Here is an 18,997-nt window from a genome sequence, read left to right as displayed (position 1 = left end):
ACTTTGCTTTGATCTCTGAACATTGCATCAATTTCTAGGCTGCTTGTGCCCCAACACAGGAACACTTTCAACAACTCTTCAACTAGTGGGCGGTCGGCTACCATAGGTGGCTATTGGCCACTACCACGAGTCGGTCGGCCACTTTTTGTGGCTGTCGGCTACCATTGGCGGCTGGTCGGCCACCACTTCCCTGGAATCCTCTTTTTTTGCTGCAATTGAGAGCAAACAGAGGCAACGTAGTGTATTATTCAACGAATGTGTGTACTGCCGTCTCCTTATCATTTCTCAAGCTCAAAGGAGTATGGCACCTGGCTCTCAAGCCACCAATCAAGCATTTTCATGCATGATGGCCAAAGAACCAAGCTTGTACAAGCTTAGTGAATGCGCACATAAGACTCAAAGTCCCACCACCCTATCATGCATGATCAAGGGTGACGACGACCAAGAAATGTGACAGGTTTCATCACTTTGACTACGAAACGTCCCACACTTCTTGTGCTTGGATTAACGTCCAATCCAAACACATGCAATACAACATGAATGCGTATCATGTTCATGTTTTACTTTGCTCATTTTGTTTACCCATTTTACATCCCCGATTAATCCTTTAACCGATTAAGGCCAATGTGAAAGTCCTCTAATTGGAGAGGGATCAACCAGGGATGGTTTAAGACATGAGAGAGCTCATGCCTTTCGCTAGGAGAAACCCTCAAAAGAGAGTTAAAGCCATTGAGCACCAGTTCTATCTCAAGCTTACACAATCCTAAGATTAACCAACCTCAAAACAAATTGAAAAATGAAGAAATGAGGGAGGTTTTTGGTGCTAAAATGGCATGAGAAATAGCATCACAACATGCAAGCAACACATGCATAACATGTTAAAAGCCAAGAGCATTGGAACTAGTGAGGGACACAACACTAGAAGCATGTAATACAAAGCTTAAACGACCAAACCAGCTCTGGATAGAGCTTGAACATGCCAAGATAGAAGCTCAAAAGGCAAGAAAATCATGCGCACATGTTGGTTCGCAAGCAAGGCACAAAGAATAACTCTCAAAGGCAATGAAAGAGTGGTATATGTGAAAGTGTGACAGAGGTTTATGCACTGAAATGACTTACTAAATGATCCTATGGCATGCAAACAACACAAGCAAAGCATGTTGGAGGCCTTGAAACACAAAGCTAGTGAGGCCAACTACACTATGGCTATACAAAGCAAAGCATATATGATCAAGACCATCCAAAATAGAGTTAAAGCATGCTAAATCAGTAGCAAAAATGTGCTGGAGTCAAGCTAACACAAGCTAGAATGATAAACTAACTCATTAGGCATGCTAGGCTTGTATGCATGATTACACTACAAGTGTAAGATGCAAGCAAGAAGTGACCCAACTAGCCAAAAACAGAGTTAAAGCAGGTCAAATACAGCCAAAAACATGCTTGAACTAAGCTACAAAAAGGTAGAAATACGTGCACAGATGTTAAGCCATCAACACATGCAAACAAGATACAAGGAGGGAAGGCCACCCCTTCTTATTTTGGACCTTAAGACCAACTTTTCACCACTAAAATTTCCCTAGAATTCAGTGGCTAAAAGGCCATGAAAAGATTGTTTTAGAAGCTTTAAAAGATGGCACAAAGCTTAACAAACAAGCTACAAAAGAGGGTGGACCACCCCTAACTCCAAAAAGGCCTTAAACCATCATTTTTAAACCTTAAGAACAGAGGTTTTTGTAGTTGAAAACTAGGCCAAAAACAGCATGCAAAGGTGGCCAAACAAGCCAGTAAAACAAAGCTTTAAAGAGGGTAAGGCTTTGCCCTTGAAGCACAGCAACAAACAGGTCTTCTTCTGAGCCAAAACCAATGTCTGATGAAGGGTCTCATTGCAAATATGTAGAGAAAACTCACTTTCAAGCATGATATATATATATAGAGAGAGAGTTCTAGAGAGAGAGAGGGGTAGAATTTTTTCTCACAAAATTTCTCAACCCTCAAAATGGGGGATGGACCTCCTCTTATATAGAAAAACAAGCCAAAAGCTTGGCTTCATCCATCCATACACGTGTATGGAGGATACACTCAGTGATCAACAGCTGGCATATAAAATATCTGAAAAAAAGAGAAAAATGGCCGGCAAGCACAAGCCATGGCTGATGGACACTGGGGATGGCCAACAAGCCATCCTCTCCTCTAGATTCAAAGAAACAAGCTTTTAGTCCACAACCAAGCACAAAACAGACAAGTTGAGAGGCTTCAAGGCAAGGTGCTCAGCCAAGACCTTTAGAGACTCAAAATGAACACGGGCATTCGTCATCGGGTTTTCAAACGATGACGTCCAAGTCTTGAGGACGATAAAAAATGGGGTGCCTATAATTGCCCCTCTTTGACCGAACTTGGAAGTCATGAAATGACGTTAGTGAATGTCAAAGCCTAGAGACGACCCAATTTTGACAAGGCCGAAGACTTAGACAAACAAGTAAGACAACAATATAGATGCGCCCACATGCTGGGGCCAAATGCAAATGGTATGCACGATTCAGAACATAACTTATGATCATGCAATGAGGGCTGTAATGAAACATCTAGATTCTATGCAAAGAAATGCTACAGCAAACTCGTACATAAACAAATAAGCAAACACGCCACGCATGAAAATTATAGACCGAACTACATTTCATGCAAAAAGGATGTAAGAAGGTTATGCAATCTTAACTGCGCCTCACACAGAATAGACAAAGGGCAACAACCATCGGGCGCACCTGAGGCGGTAGACAATATCTTAACGCGTGGCACAAGCGAGGAGAGAAGTGGTGCCAACCCAAGGACACATCCTAAGGTTTTGAGCCATAGAGAAAACATGATAGCAATTGAAATACATCCAAATATTATGCAATCAAAGCAAAGAGTGGTATAAGCATTGGAATCCGTCCAGATGCATTTAATCAAAGCGTCCTAACACACCACGCGCGAGAGGCAAAAGGGAGCGGTGCAAATACCGAAGGGTGGTAAAAATATCATAACACACTCCAATGTTTCTAACCAAAGAGAGTGGTATAAGCATCGGGCACACGGTCCAAACGCTTCTAACTGGAAGGGAGGTATAAGTGTCGGGAACACGGTCCAAACACTTCTAACCGGAAGAGAGGTATAAGCATCGGGTACACGGTCCAAACACTTCTAACTGAAAGGAGGAGGTATAAACACCAGGTGTACCCGAGTGTTTCTAAGCAAAGCAAGGTATAAACGTCGGGCACACAGTCCAAACACTTTTAACCAAAATGGAGGAGATATAAGCACCGAGCATACCCGAGTGTTTATAACCAAGCATGGTATAAGCGTCGAGCACACAACTCAAACGCTTCTAACCAAAAGGGAGGAGGTATAAACACCGAGCATGCCCGAGTGTTTCTAACCAAAGAAAAGTATAAGCGCCTGGCACGCAGTCTAAACGCTTCTAACCAAAAGGGAGGAGGTATAAACACCGAGCGTACCTGAGTGTTTCTAACCAAAGAAAAGTATAGGCGTCGAGCACATATTCCAAACGCTTCTAACCAAAACAACGTATAAGCGTCGAACACATGTCCCAAACAGTTCTAACCAAAGCGAGGTATAAGCGTCAGGCACACAACCCAAATGCTTTTAACCAAAGCAAGGTATAAACACCGGGCGTGCCCGAGTGTTTTTAAGCAACGAGACGTCGGTGTAAGCATTGGGCATACCCGAATACTTCTAACCAAAATAGGAAGTGGTGTAAACACCAGGCGTACCTGAATGTTTCTAACCAACGAGGCGTGGTGTAAGCATCGGGCGTACCCGAATACTTCTAACCAAAACAAGGGGTTCAAAGGACAAGAATGATCTTACCCGGAGTTCCTCTGAATGAACCGTACATACAATATCGTCTGGTCATGCTAGCTTCAAATGAACCGTACATACAATATCGTTCGGTCACGCCAGCTTCAAATGAATCGTACATATAATATCGTGCCTGCACGAGAAAGAAACTTAATAGATACAGCAAGATATGAATGCATGTTCCACGCCAGATTGATAACCATGACACAATGCTTAGAGAAGCATGCTTCATGCAGATCATGCAATAAATGGAGCATGTTCTGTGAAATACCGAATGCATGCTCAATGCAACAGGTATGGGCATCTTCTATGCGAGCATGGGAAGTGCATATGTTATGCAAACATGATGAATGCACGCTCCATGCAACATTACCAAAGCATATATTCTACGCCAGTGAAAAGTGCATGTTCCATGCTCAATAATAACAATACGCATGTCTTATGAAAGGATAGAAAAATGCATGCCCAATGCAAAGACAAAGGAATGCATATTCTATGCAAATGTGAGTACCCTCCATAAACGTGGCAAATGCATGCTCCATGAAACATCGAGATGCATATTCTATGCGAGATAAAAGAATGTATGTTCCATATAGGAATAACAAATGCATGCGCTACGAGTAACACCAGAGTGCGTATTCAACGCAAGTGTGAGAAGTGCGTTATGATGCGAGTGTTGCATATGACCAAAAAGCTCTAATGCAACAAGTTTAAAAAAAAACAACTCTCTGATCTTGTGAGATATGAAAGGATACACTTCACACGTTCTGAGTATCACATCTGAAAACACAGTCCAAAGCTTCCGCAGAGGTCACTTGAACTTAAACATGTATTTCCCTCGCACTTTCTTGAAGGATCAAGGCACAAAACAGTAAAACAATGTCTAATGAGAGCATTAGAGGCCTGCCGACCAGCCTAGGAAGCCACGGACCACCCATCGGCCACAAATTAAACTCATCGGCCACCAATGGTGGCCGGTCGGCCACACGGGTGGCTGGTCGGCCACCAATGGCAGATTCGGGGAATTTGAGATTCACCTCGGGCCTTTAAATAAACACATCTACACTTCATTTCCATACAACACTAAGGCCGAAAATCATCCTCCAAGCTCTCTAGACCTTCTTCCACTCTCGATCTACACTTCGTATGCATTTTCGAGCATTCCATAAACATCCGACTCGCAAAACCCTCTTTGCACACTTTGTTTTGAACTGATTAAAAAGTGGTTTCGGTGCTTTCTTCTTGATTTCCATCACTTGGGGTTTGTATCCCCCGACTTACCCTTCATTCCTGTGCCCTCCTTTGAGCCTTGACCTTTTTTTTTTCTATTTTTCACCCCTCAGAGTTGACTTTTCGTTGACTTTTGGTATTCCCGCCCATTTTCCACATTCTCGATCATTCCCACACCCTTTCTCGCGATGGCGGACGACATCCCACACGACGGAGCCCCTCCGGGGATTGAGATGGATCCCGAGTTCGGGCCCTTGTCGCTCAGTATCCGACCATTCGACCCAGCGTCATACCATCCCAAGGTACACGTGTTACCTCCCGATGGCATCCGCCAGTTCAGGGTGTTTGCGCGAGGTGCACCGGAGGACTTCCTACTACGCGAGCCGGAGTCACATCTATCCTACGGCGCCTCTGAGGTATACACTTCCTCTTTATTTTTCGCAATGTAGATCATATGCCTGGCATAGCTCACACTGCCTTTTATCTGTTCACCCCAAGCACACTCACGTACTGCATCTTTTATACTGACTTGCATCTGCTTGCCCTGAACATATAGTCACACTATATTTCTTACACTGCCTTGCATCTGTTTATCCTGCTTACAACGGGATTCACATGCCTTTCGCGGATACGGGACTATCTCCGCGAGGGAGTGGTATATGGAGCGGCCTGACGCTGTCGGTCATATCGTCGACGAGGCTGGCTTCGGTGTATTCTGCATGGGGCTCACACGTCTCATTGCGAGACGGCCTCTACTGTGTTCTTTAGTAGACAGCTGGTGGGACACCACCGATTCCCTCCATTTCTCTACAGCCGGGGAGATGACAATGACTCCCTTTGACATTTCTATGCTCACCGGCATAGCAGTAGGGGGTGATCCGATCCCTTAAGACACTGACATTGGCGAGTTGGAGGCCGCCCAGATCTACCTGCTATAGATTCGTCCACCCATCTCCTGATCAGGTGTGGTGCGATATACCTGGTTTGCTGACCATTTCAGAGGGACGATACCGATGACCCGCAAGGAGGCTAACTACTGTGCACGGGGCTTCCTCATGTTCCTGTTTGGTACTACTTTGTTCACCGACCGGGCGAACAACGTCGAGCTCTACCTCTTGAGCGCATTAGTGGACCTGTCTCGCGTCCAGCTCTACAACTGGGGCGGCACAGGCTTGGCCACACTATATGGATACATGAGCTCCAGCTCTCACCGGAGCGGGCATCTGCTAGGAGGTTACTGGAGAGCCTGGAAGGTACGCCTTACCCTTCTACTTTACATTTCTACCTCGCATTTCCTGTACACTGCACATTGCACATTGCACACTACACCGCTCACACTGTATACTTTCTGCTTTATCTGAACCCTATACATTGTGTGCTGCATTGCACACACTGTCTGCTGCACTGCATACCATCTACTTTCTGCTTTACCTAAACACTGCACACACTATTCACGGCACTACTTTATCTGTATGCTGCATACACTATATACTGCACTACGCAACGTCCGCTTTCCGCTTTACATTCTCTGCACACATCACTACTATATTCTCACTATTATTCTTCCACTTTCTGCAGCTATGGGTGTACACCTATTTTCTGAGGCTCACCACAGAGCCAGAGGTAGAGATACCACCTATGGTCCCCTACTCACACAGATACGACGGGAGATGCCAGCGGAGGCCCCGAGAGCCATTCTCCTTCTTTCACTGTTTCTTCGACACTGTGACCGCCGCAGAGGTAGCTCTAACCTTACAATCATTTTAGCTTTACTTCATACTGCATATACAATGGTAGTTAACAGTCTGTATATTCGCTATTTGCAGATTACTTGGCAGCCATGGGCAGTGATGCTTGCCGGGGTTAGGGATCAATTTGCCGGTGCTCGGAAGGCCTCCCGATTCCGGATCTTATTCGAGGGCCCAATTTGCCGAGCGTGGTTCCTTGGGGAGCGATTCCTACGATAAAGCCTCGGCTTGCCTGAGCTGGTGGTTCCGATGCCGCCTCTTTCATACATAAGGATCATGGAGAGGTATACCACGCAAGAGATGATCGATTTCACCAAAGGTTGGGATGCCGACTTCTTCAGGCTTGCGGGCGATTACACTATGTTTATCCAGACATACCTCATGCCATCGTTCACCGGCACTCGTGGAGGTGAGAGAGCCATAGCTCAACCTGCAGGAGAGAGAGTGAGCAGTTCCAGGGCACCCCGGGCTCATGAGAGGAAGAGTTCCCAGACGAGACAGAGAGTGGGGTGGCGAGAGCTGCCGACCACATTGACTTGCTGGGGATCCAGAGGGAAGACTTATCAGGTTCTCAATTAGCCTCCACCAGTTGGTCATGAGCTCGTTGGAGTTCGAGGCCCGACTCCGGTATATACCATACCTTACATTTTGCACATTCAATTCATTTCAGTTATGCTTTATAGACCACTGATCATCTCAACACATTTGTAGGCTTCCATAGAGTACACCGGACAGGCTCTCGAGCTGGCGGCTTCTCTTATGGGGATGGTTTAGACTAGTCTGAACCTACTCAACGTGTACAAGATCCCAGTAAGTTTCCTTCAATTTGCACTTCACAAAGTTTTCTGCTGATACATTAGCATTTCAATTGCAATCTATTACATTTGAGAACACTGCATTGATATACTGCACTCACACGCGGCATTTCATCATTATACTCATCTTCACATACCATAACTGATGCTGTGATAACCCTGTTCTATATTATGCTAATTGATCTTTATTATGAATGTGATTATGTATTAGATATGATTTTGAATGCCATTTACATGAATATATGTGGCTTTGAATTTCTATCTGTTCACCGTAGGAATATATGTTCAACTTACTATTCTAAACTAAAAATTGAAGGCCTTATCGGCTATAGAAAGCAAAATTGACTACGCCTTTGTGATTAGCGTAATTTTTAGAGCCTGCGGTGAAATTTAATTGAAAGTTGATTCGGATCAAAATAATTAGATTCAGAATGATTCATTAAGTGTCATTAATTGGTTATAATCAAATTTGATTAAGTGGGGCTATAAAAGGGCCATCATACACTCAATTCCTCTCTTTTTATTCAACTTGGCTGAGATTGCTCTAAGGAAAGAGAGTGAGGCTCAGCTAGAGACAGAGGGGGGGGGGGACAATTGGAGATTTAAGCAAGAGGCTTGGAAATCATGAAGATTAACTCAAGAATTGGCTAGAATTTGGGTGTTTGAAGCTCCTAGGTGAGTAAATCCATAGATTTAAGTTTGTAACTTTGTGAATTCAAAATTGTATGGTGATCATGAACATGAATTAAGTTAGTTTTGATGAATTGGGAGTCAATATACACATACATGTAGGAGATTGCCATGAATTGTTTGTTTGAGCTTGAAATTTGCATGAGCTAGTATGTATTAAGTTGAATATGGGAATATGAGGATTGAAGCATACATGCAAGTATAGTTTTGTTGATTTTCATGTTTATGAGCATCATTGGTGCTATTTGAAAGGGAATTGAAGTCAAAAATTGACATGCATGTTTGGTTGTTGGAAATATGGAGTTTACACGAGGTTTGAAGGCATGAGTTTGATTATACAAAAGAAGTGTTGAATAATTTGAGAATGTAACCATGATTTTGAGAAATTGACCTCATCTTGCTTGTATACTCATGATATATAATGTATTTTCATGTTTTGAAACCAAAATTGTGAGTTTTGGACCTTTGGAGGTCGAGTTTGAACTTGAAGAACAATTTTGGATTTTCCAGAATTTGGCATGTCCGCTCAAGCGGGAAAAATGCCGCTCGAGTGGGAAATGCGAGCTCCCAAAAGTTTTGCTGGCATGGATGTCCGCTCAAGCAGGGATATTCACGCTCGAGCGGGGAGCCATGTAGTGAGACTTTTAGCTCGAGCACCCAACTTCACGCTAGAGCGTAAAAATGAGGTAACCAGTACTTTTGCAGACCTAATAGGTCCGCTCGAGCCGGGAAGTCCACGCTCGAGCGGGGTCCCCTGTTTCAGAAATTTTGTAAAAGTGTTCTGTGTTTCATTTTTCGTTCTCTTTCACTTCTAAGTACTCTTAGGCATGCATTGAGCATTATGAATGAGTCAAAAGGATAAAAAAGAAGCCTAAGAGGGATGTATGAATTAAGAACGGATTGAATCGTTTGTGACCCGTATGTGTTATGTAATGTGTACGGTCAAGCTCAAGGGTGAATCCACCGGCAGAACACTGTGAGTAATATCTTAATGAAGATTATTTGAAGTATGTTATTTGTTCAATTACTTATTTCCCTCTAAGTCTTATAAGTTTGTCAATTTGACTTGTGGACAAATGTTTGTTATGCCAATGAATGGGCCAAAGGCCGTTGGATACGAATAAAAGGGCCAATGAATGGGCCAGAGGCTGTTGGATATGAATGAAAGGGCCAATGAATGGGCCAGAGGCCGTTGGATACGAATGAAAGGGCCAAAGAATGGGCCAGAGGCCGTTATACACGAATGAAAAGGGCCAATGAATGGGTCAGAGGCCGTTGGATATGAATGAAAGGGCCAATGAATGGGCCAGAGGCCGTTGGATATGAATGAAAAGGGCCAATGAATGGGCCAGAGAGCTTTGGATATGAATGAACGGGCCAACGAATGGGCCAGAGGTCGTTTGATATGTTCGGGCTTGAATCGCCTAATGTACGGAATAATACACGAAGTGGAATACTAAATGGGCCCAAGGTCATTTGATATATGTGAACCTCATTCGTGCACTTTGTTTATTTGATATTATTCACTAGGCTTTCGCTCACACTCATTCATGTGTATGTAGGTGAGCCAAGGGGTGTCCAACCCCAGCCTCAGTGAAATATGTGAGGAACAGTCAAGGGTTTGAAGAGTCAGCCCGATGTCTCATGCACGAAACCTATCTTTGCCTCTTTTGTTCTTTTGTCGTAGTTTTGTAATGTTGGCGAAAACATTGGATCACTTTTGTATATAAACTTTGGGTTTGACTGACTTAGACTTAAATGATCCTGTGTGTATAGTTTATATGTTAACTTCACTCTGATGTGAGCTATTGACGAATACCTATGTGAAATGTTATGATGTGCATATAAGCACAGCTCTATGGATAAAGTTTTAAATTTGCTTCCGTTTGGCCCCTTTACTCTGATAAGTTATGTCTTATTTGGATTGAGGCCGTACGTAATCTCTAGATTACTGGCCGGTTAATTCCTTAACCCATAGGGGCGGGTTCGAGTCATGATAGAGTGGTATCAGAGCACGAGATAATAAATCACACACTTGTCCAAATGAGCAATAAGCGTCGAGAAAAGTTCTACGATGCATTCATGTGATAAGTATGAATCTGAAAGCATCGAGAATACGCTTAAATGTTTTAATGTGAACGATTATGTGTTATAAGTTGCGGTTTGCTTGCAGTGCAAATTATTTGAATACGTATGCTCTTTAGTATATGCATACATGTGAATCTTTTGTATAAAGTAAAATGCAAGTCTAATCAGATGGTGAGAACAAGAGGTGATGAGGTAGAGGAGTCTTCTACTACCAGAATGGATAGAATGGAAAGATTGTTTCAGGAAATGGCAAAAACATTGAGGTAACAACAATAGTGGCAACAACCGCATCCTCCACCTCCACCTTCGGCACCTCTTGTGCCAGACTTACATGATGATGACCGGGTAATAGCTCTCACCAAAGAGTTTAAGAAAATGAAACTGCCACAATTTCATGGGGGATTAGATCTGTTAAGAGCCGAGGCATGGGTTCCCAGCATTGAAAAGTTGTTTGAGGTGTTTCCTTGTTCAGAGACACAGAAAGTACTTCTGGCCACCTTTACGCTAGAAGACGAAGCAAGAAGATGGTGGATGTTAATGCGTGAGAATCATAAAGACATTGACTGGGTGAAATTTCTGGAAATTTTCTATGATAAGTACTTCCCTCAATGTGTCTGTGACAGGAAAGTATCGGAGTTCATGGAACTAAAACAAGACAGTATGACAGTGGCTGAGTATGAGGCCAAATTCACTGAATTGGCCAGGTTTGCACCACATGTGATCGATACCAATTATAAGAAAGCGAGGCATTTTGAAGGTGGGCTTCGAAGCGACATTTTAGAAAGGGTGAATGTCTTGAAGCTAGAAACCTATATTGGAGTGGTAGACCGGGCCATAATATCAGAGGCTAACATAGCTAGACAGACCAAACTAACGACAGACTGGAAAGGTAGTAAGAGGCAAGGCTTCTTTTCGAAGAAGAAATTTTTGAAGAAGCAGAATACGGTCTCCTCGAGTACTTCTAATCCTTCCCGAGATACATCCCAAATGTGTAATATTTGTAGTAAAAGGCATTTGTTACCATGTATTCGGAGCCTGTTTTAAATGTGGTAAACAAGGGCATATGGCCAGAGATAGTAATAAAAACAGTGGGAAGCTAACTGTTAGTTCCACTACATTGATCCCAAATTCGAGAAACACTATAAGATCTACTACCACCGGAGATACCGTGAGGCAAGGGAGAGTTTTCACACTTGTTCCGGGCAATACACAGAATGCTAACGCAGTTGTCTCAAGTACTATTTCTATATGTAATCAGGATGCATTTGTGTTAATTGACTCCGGATCGACACACTCTTTCGTGACATGTGTATTTGCATCTAGACTGAGTAGACCTCTAGAATTAATGCCATATTTGCTATGTGTACCTACTCCATCCAGGGAATTTGTATTATGTGAATTTGTATATCATTTTTGTGATATGCGAATTGAGGATGCTATCCTATTTGTAGATTTGTTGCCCTTGAACTTTAGACATTTAGATGTAATTTTGAGCATGGATTGGTTAACCAACTATTGTGCCACCAATGATTGTGTGACGAAACGGGTACTATTTAAACCACCAGAATGTAAAGAAATTGTGTTTGTGGGTAATGGGGTAGTGCCTCCACCTTACTTAATATCTGTAATTAAGGCATGCAAATTAATCAGGAAAGGGTGACAGGGTTATTCGTGTTATGTGTTGTTTGAACAATCTATGAATGTTGAATTGCAAAGTATCCCTATTGTTAGAGAATTTTCAGATGTGTTTGCAAGTGAATTACCAGGGGAATTGGTGGACAGGGAGATAGAGTTCACGATTGAAATTATGCCAGGCACCCAGCCTATTTCTAAAACTCCCTACAGAATGGCTACTGCTGAAATGAAAGAACTGAAAGAATAGTTGCAAGACCTACTTGACAAAGGGTTTATCTGACCTAGCACTTCACCATGGGGTGCACCCGTGTTGTTTGTGAAAAAGAAAGATGGAACTTTGCGCTTGTGTATCGACTATCCGGAATTGAACAAGGTAACAATAAAGAATAAATATCCGCTACCTTGTATTGATGACCTGTTTCACAAGTTGCAGGGATCAGAAGTGTTTTCCAAAATTGATTTGAGGTTCGAGTATCATCAGTTGAAAGTGAAAGCAGAAGATGTTGAGAAAACCGCATTTCGAGCAAGGTATGGCCATTATGAATTTCTTGTTATGCCATTTGGGGTAACTGATGCTCCGGTGGCATTTTAAAACCTACCTTGATAAATTTGTTGTGGTTTTTATTAATTACATTTTGATATACTTGAAGAATAGACTTGAACATGAACATCATCTGAGAACTGTCATGCAAACACTTAGAGAAAAGAAATTATATGCAAAACTAAAGAAGTGTGAGTTTTAGTTGGATGAAGTTATTTTTTTAGGAGATTGTAGACACCCCATTTTTGACCAATCTTAAGACTCAGATGTCATCGATTGAGCGCTCGGGGATGACACATATTGTGCTCGTTTTGAGGTTGCGGAGTCTCGGCTAAGAGCCTTGCCTCAAGACTTTGGGGCTCTTTTATGCATTGCCTCGGTTTGCGAACTAGGTTCTGTTTTCTCTTTCCAAAGGGAGGGATAGGTCTTATAGACCATATCTCAGGGGCCATAGGCTACTTTTTGCGGTCGTAGGCCACTGTTCCCGTTTGGAGACCAATTTCTGGTTTTTGGAGCCGTCGGCCGCGCGCCTCGGTTCGGGACCGCTTAACTACCTCCGTTTGCTCCGGTTTTCGGCACACACCTTATCTCCTCTCCCTAGAGGGACACTATGGCCCGGGAGACCACCTTTGGGGTCGCACGCCACTTCTAGCGCTTAACAGTCGGTTTTCGGGGCCCCCGGCTGCTCGTTTTGGCCCCCGAACCCTCGTTTTGCATCGGTTAGGGTTCATTTTTGGTATGGAACCTAGTTTCATTGTTAGAAAGGTGGTAGTATGGTGGGAGACCACTTTTTATTCTTGGAGACCAATTTTTTTTTCGCTGTCCGATTTTCTTGTTAGAGGGTGGTCTCCCTCACTTTTAGGGCATAATTTCTGGTCTCCCATGCCACCACTGTGTTGCATTCACCTAGGAGGCCACCTTTTTGGCATGGCCGACCACCTTTTCTTGTTGACCCTTTTGACCCCTAGTCAGTCGACCAGGGGAAGTGGTCAGCCAACCACTTGAACTGGTCGGCTTGCCATCTCCTTTTTGGCCTTCTTGAGTTGCATACAGCTGTGCTAGCTGGGTGGCATTTGCCCCATCCTCCAAGATTTAACCCTTTTGTTTGTCTACTTAAGGAAGCTTTGGCCCTTTTTACTTAGCTTCTAAGAGACGCTTGACCTTTTGTCAAGCTTCTTGAGGAAGCTTGACCCCTTTGGTCTAGCTTCCTCAAGAAGCTTGACCCTTTTAGTTTAGCTTCGTTTAGAAGCTTGGTCCCTTTGCTTGAGGCTTCTCCAAGAAGCCTTGGACCTCTTCTTCTATAAGAGAGGCTCCCCTCTCCATTTGCAAAGGGTGAACATTTTTGGCTGAGGCATACATATATTCTCCCTCTATATCTCTACATCCAAGCTCCATAGCTCCATGGTTCTTGGCCATTTGCACTACACCTCCAAGCACAACACCTCCACTACCATCCTAAGTAACTTGGAGCTGTATTTCAGAGATTGATGGCTCAATTTCTTGGTCCAGAGCTTGCTGCATTGCCGTGGTACAAGGGTAAGTCACCATTTCCCTCTTTGTAGCTTTATTTTGCTTCATTCTTTAGCCTTATTTGCAAGCATTTTTGGGTTTTCTCATAAACTGAAAAAAGTTTTTTTTTGAGCTTATAAAAATGTTTGTTTCATACTTTTTTTCTGTTTAGGGTCGTCTTCCCCTTTGCATGCTTCATTTCCTCATGTTTAGGGCTATGCATTAGAGCATTTCTATTGGCCTTGGTTTGGCCTTTTAGCCAACTGAAATCCAATGGATTTTCAGTGGCTAACATGTGTTTTTGAGCCCTAAAATTAGAGAGGGGTGACCCTCTCACCCCTTGATTTGTTTACTAGCTTTGTTGGCCTTCCAAAGGGGCTCCTACTTGCATGTTTCAAAGCCATATTTCAGGCCCTATTTGGTGAGTTTCAAGGTCTGCATAGGCTCTGTCTAGAGCCCATTTTGCCATATAAAGTGTCTATTATGCATGTGTAGAACAATCCTATTCAAGGCCTTTCAAAGGGGCTTTCACTTGCATGCTTCCTAGACTAATTTTAGGACCTTTTTGGTGGGTTTTAGGACCCTCATAACCTCTTTCCAGTGGTGGTTTTTCAATTTTGTGTGTCCATCATACATGTGTTGAATAACCCCTTGCATGGCCTTCCAAAGGAGCCTATCACTCTTGCATGCATTGACTGAGTTTCAGTGGGTTTTTGGGCATATTTTGGCATGGCATACTTCTAGTTTTGGCTAGTTTTGTGAGCTCTCATATGCTTCATATAGTTGTAGTACAACTCATGGTTCACTAGCTTTCTTTGCATGCTTTGTTGACCCTTGATTTTAGCACTTTTTGGCCATGCCTTAAACTGATTTTGTGCATATTTTGGACTTAGCTCTGTTTTTGGGTCTCATGGTCGAATGATGCTTGTTTTGCATGCTTGTAGTTCAATGTCCATGCTTAGCTTTGAGTTTTGAGGTCCACTATATGTATATACTGAGATGTTTTCTTGTTTTGGGGCCTTTATACATCCTATTTCAGAGTTTATGTGAATGCCATATTCCCTTGTTTTGTACTCTTTAAGTGCGTTTGAGAGTCGGGCTTGTATGCCTCATTTACTGACCATTGAATGAGCTCCATTTCTTTGCATTTTGAGCCATCATTTTAGGCCATTTCCCCACTATTTTAGACCTGCCTAGGGTCTATTTGGAGTTGGTTTTGCCATTGGTGCATTTCTTTGTGTACCTCTAGTGTACCCGCTTCACTAGTTTCGGTACCCGGGCCATCTAGCATGCATTGTGTGACATATTTGCATGATTGGGGACCATTGTACATTATGTTTCAGAGTCGAAAATTGTGTGTTTGCATGCTATACTTCATCCTTTGCCATGCTTAGTTAGAGTTGCATGTTGTGCCTTAGGATCGGTCCTTTGCATCCGTGCATGTTTGCATGTATTTTGGTTGTCTCATTTCCATCATATGGCCACTGATTTGAGTGTGGCTGAGGTCCACTCATATTGGTTTAAGTCCACCTTGCATTGTGTATGCCATTCGGTTCATGTTGTTGCATGTTTGACCATCGCATTGTGCATGCTTTGATTATGCCTTTGTGTATGTCCATCTTCATATATGTGCATTGTGTATGCCATTTTAGTGCACATCATTGCATATGCTAGGTTGCATGTGTGCATATCATCCCTCGCATGCCAACATGATTTGGTTGCATTGCATTTAGGGTTGCACGTTAGTCGCATTGTGTATGCCATCTCATTGCATTGTGTTTGGGATAGGAGTTAGCTCAAACACGAGAAACAAGGGACGTTTCGTACTCAAAGTGACGAAACGTGTCTCAATTCCCGGTCGCCGACACTCCGGATTTCCCATGATGGAGCTTAGGTCTTGTTGTGTTTTCATGTGCATTCATTTCACATCGAGTCATGCAATTCGACTCCGCAGCCACCATGCATTGAGATGCGTGATTCATGGCATGAGGATCGAGGTGTACATACATATGTGAAAATACTTTGCCATGCCCCTTTCTTGATCTCTGTTGCAACAAACCAGAAATCAGCAGCCTTCTAGAGCATTGCACAGCATTCTGGGGTTAATTGCAAATAGAGGCAAATCGGGGCATCGCGAGGAATTTTCCGACGAGGCAACGCGAGCATGCATGTATCTTTCATCATTCGGAACAGAGCTGAGGCGATCCATGGATTTGCATACTAGTTTATTTTGCTTTCCTAGTTAATTTGTTAATTAATTTGGGTTTTGTAATATTTAATTAGCTAGAGTAGTTAATTGTTTAACCAGACTGTATTATTTATTTGGATTGTATTATTTATTCGGACCCTCCGAGCGAGGGCACAATTGTAATAAGTGTGCATGTGTGTAATGTATGTCTTCCAACCCCACGTCTTTCTCCCTTTTATTTACCAGCTTGTGATGGTTAGATTAGGGCATGTTTCAATTAGCATACTTATGCTTGCATGTTTGCATCATTCATCTGTATTGCATGCACCGGGCTCGGCGCATCATACTAACTGCATTGTATTTCAATTCCAAGTTGAATACGTGTTAACTGTAGCATCTCATATGCCATTCTTAGGATAGCCGAGCCTATTGTAGTTGCATTCCTGCATGTGTTGCATTAGGCATTTCAGCATAGTTAGGATCATGCATAGATTTCTAACATAGCTTCTGTTTTGGCTTGGGGGACTTGGTAAGTGTTTATACTTTAGCATCCTTGCATGTGTGTGAGTGACTGCCATGATAGCATGCTTACCATGAGGTTATGTGCTTATGTGACATACCTGCCTGGATGCCTGTGGGTGAATGTTGGATTATCTGCATTGGAATAATGCATTGACTGTGAGTTTTAAGCCCACTTGAGAGTGGCAAACGATCATGTTTTCTAAGCCCACCCGACGGTGGCAAATCCACGTCTTAGCCTACTCGCGGGTAACACCATCAAACCATTTTTAAAATAAACAAACATGAGATGTGTTGTTCCAATTCAGGCGATCCAGTCTATAATTGTATGCTTTACGCATCACGTAGTAAATCTAGGTTAATAACTGGAATAAGAATGCATAATGTTTTCAAAACTCGATATCATGGTTAGTAGAGGCCGATCTTTGATCGGGCGAGCGGGGGTGCTCACAAAGTGACCTTCCCCAATCGTATCCAAGTTCCCGAGCCGAGGCAACTTTGGTGATGACGGACACGTCACCTTCGGCACGAGTCAGGGTTTCCTAAATTCCCCCAAAATAAAATATTTAGGTGGCGACTTTGTATTTGGAAAAACAGTCCATGTTTGGCGCTTCTTTCATAAATAAAAATCTGTTTTCAAAAACGATTTGCCGAATTTGGTCTCTTTGATTATTCATCGGTCTTGCATTGCACTCTGCGAGATTAGATACAGGACCGTGACATTTGAGTCCTGACCTATAGTGAGCCCATATGAACAAAATGGGATTTTCCTTCCGGGACGTATGGGGACGTCTACAGTTTCTGGCGACTCTGCTGGGGAGTTAGAGAACTTGACTCGAACTCATGATATCTTGTTTTGATTACACTTATGTGTTTTGCATTGCATTTGCATTGGTGCGCCTAGGACATCGTGTTTGCCGTATGCTATTCCTGAACGGTTTCCCGAAGGCTCGCTTCGAGAAGCGTGCCATAAGGCTGACCGGTTGCGGGCTCTGCCACGACGGGAACACAAACCCCGGTTTTGCTGGGGCACCCTTTTTGACCATTCGACCTAGTGCATATTCGGAATCCATAGTGACTATTCCAAAACTAGGACAGGTTGCTTACCCGATTATAGGTTGTTTGAAACCGCTGCATGCGTAGTGAAACCCTAGCTCCTGACAAAATAGGACAGGGAAACCCTACCCCAACATAGGGGTGTTTTGGCTCTCACTTGCTTGTTATGTGCTTTTAGAGTGCGTCTCTACAGGAATGCATGTATCAGTTTGCAAGTTTGGGCATCAAGCCTGCGGGCACTAGTTTAGTATTTTGGGAATCAGTTATCTGCGGGTATCAGATTCAGTTTTTTGGGGGGCAGTAATTTAGGGATAATGATCAGTGTTTGAGAACAGTATTTTCAGCTTATCGACTGTGTTGTGATGCCCAACTGTGTGTTGTGTATTTATTTAAAGCCATTATGCTGTCCGTTTGTTTGGTTGTTTATTTCCCTATTATTGCTTTATTTATCTTTTTGCTAGGTAGTTTAGCACAATTGCTTCAGACCAAGCAGATATTCCCCAAGCACTCTGGACAAGAGGTCGCCGACTCAATCGATCTGAGGATCTGGTTGACGGACAACCAGTGTTCCACTCTCTACCCCCCGGTTATCAGACGGAGGCAGTGGTCTACCCCATCAGTGGACAGTCGGGCTGAGATCTCAATTGTTGCCATAGAGATAGATATACCAATCGGTCAAATGGATTAGCAGAACACATCAGGAATGGAGGCAGTGATGTGTCAACTCCAAGAAAGTATGAAACTTATGTAGCAGGACGCCGTCCGCCAAGCAGAATTTGCCAAGTAGCAAGCTGCGATCATGGCCCAGTAGGCCGAGCTAATCACCAGGTTACAACAGCAAAATGGAGCATCTGCATCGCATCAAGCTCCTCCACCACCAGGGGTTCAGACACCCGGGAAAACACTAAATGTCCAGGAGGGTACAAACATTCCGATAGGGCGAGCTCCGCCCCCAATCTTACCCCAGCTGTCCAAAACACCTACCAACCTACCGGACTCTCCCTTCGAATTCGAGGTCGACCCTACAGCATTGAAATTGAGCAAGCTTGAGAAGTTGTTTAAGAAATCCCAAGGGGTAAAGTCCATCCCAAACATTGAGGACGGGTACACTTACGTGGCTGTG

Source organism: Camellia sinensis, chromosome 10 (assembly GCF_055761805.1).
Source record: "Camellia sinensis isolate YWXY chromosome 10, ASM5576180v1, whole genome shotgun sequence".
NCBI lineage: Eukaryota > Viridiplantae > Streptophyta > Magnoliopsida > Ericales > Theaceae > Camellia > Camellia sinensis.
Note: the sequence above shows the minus strand (reverse complement) of the source record.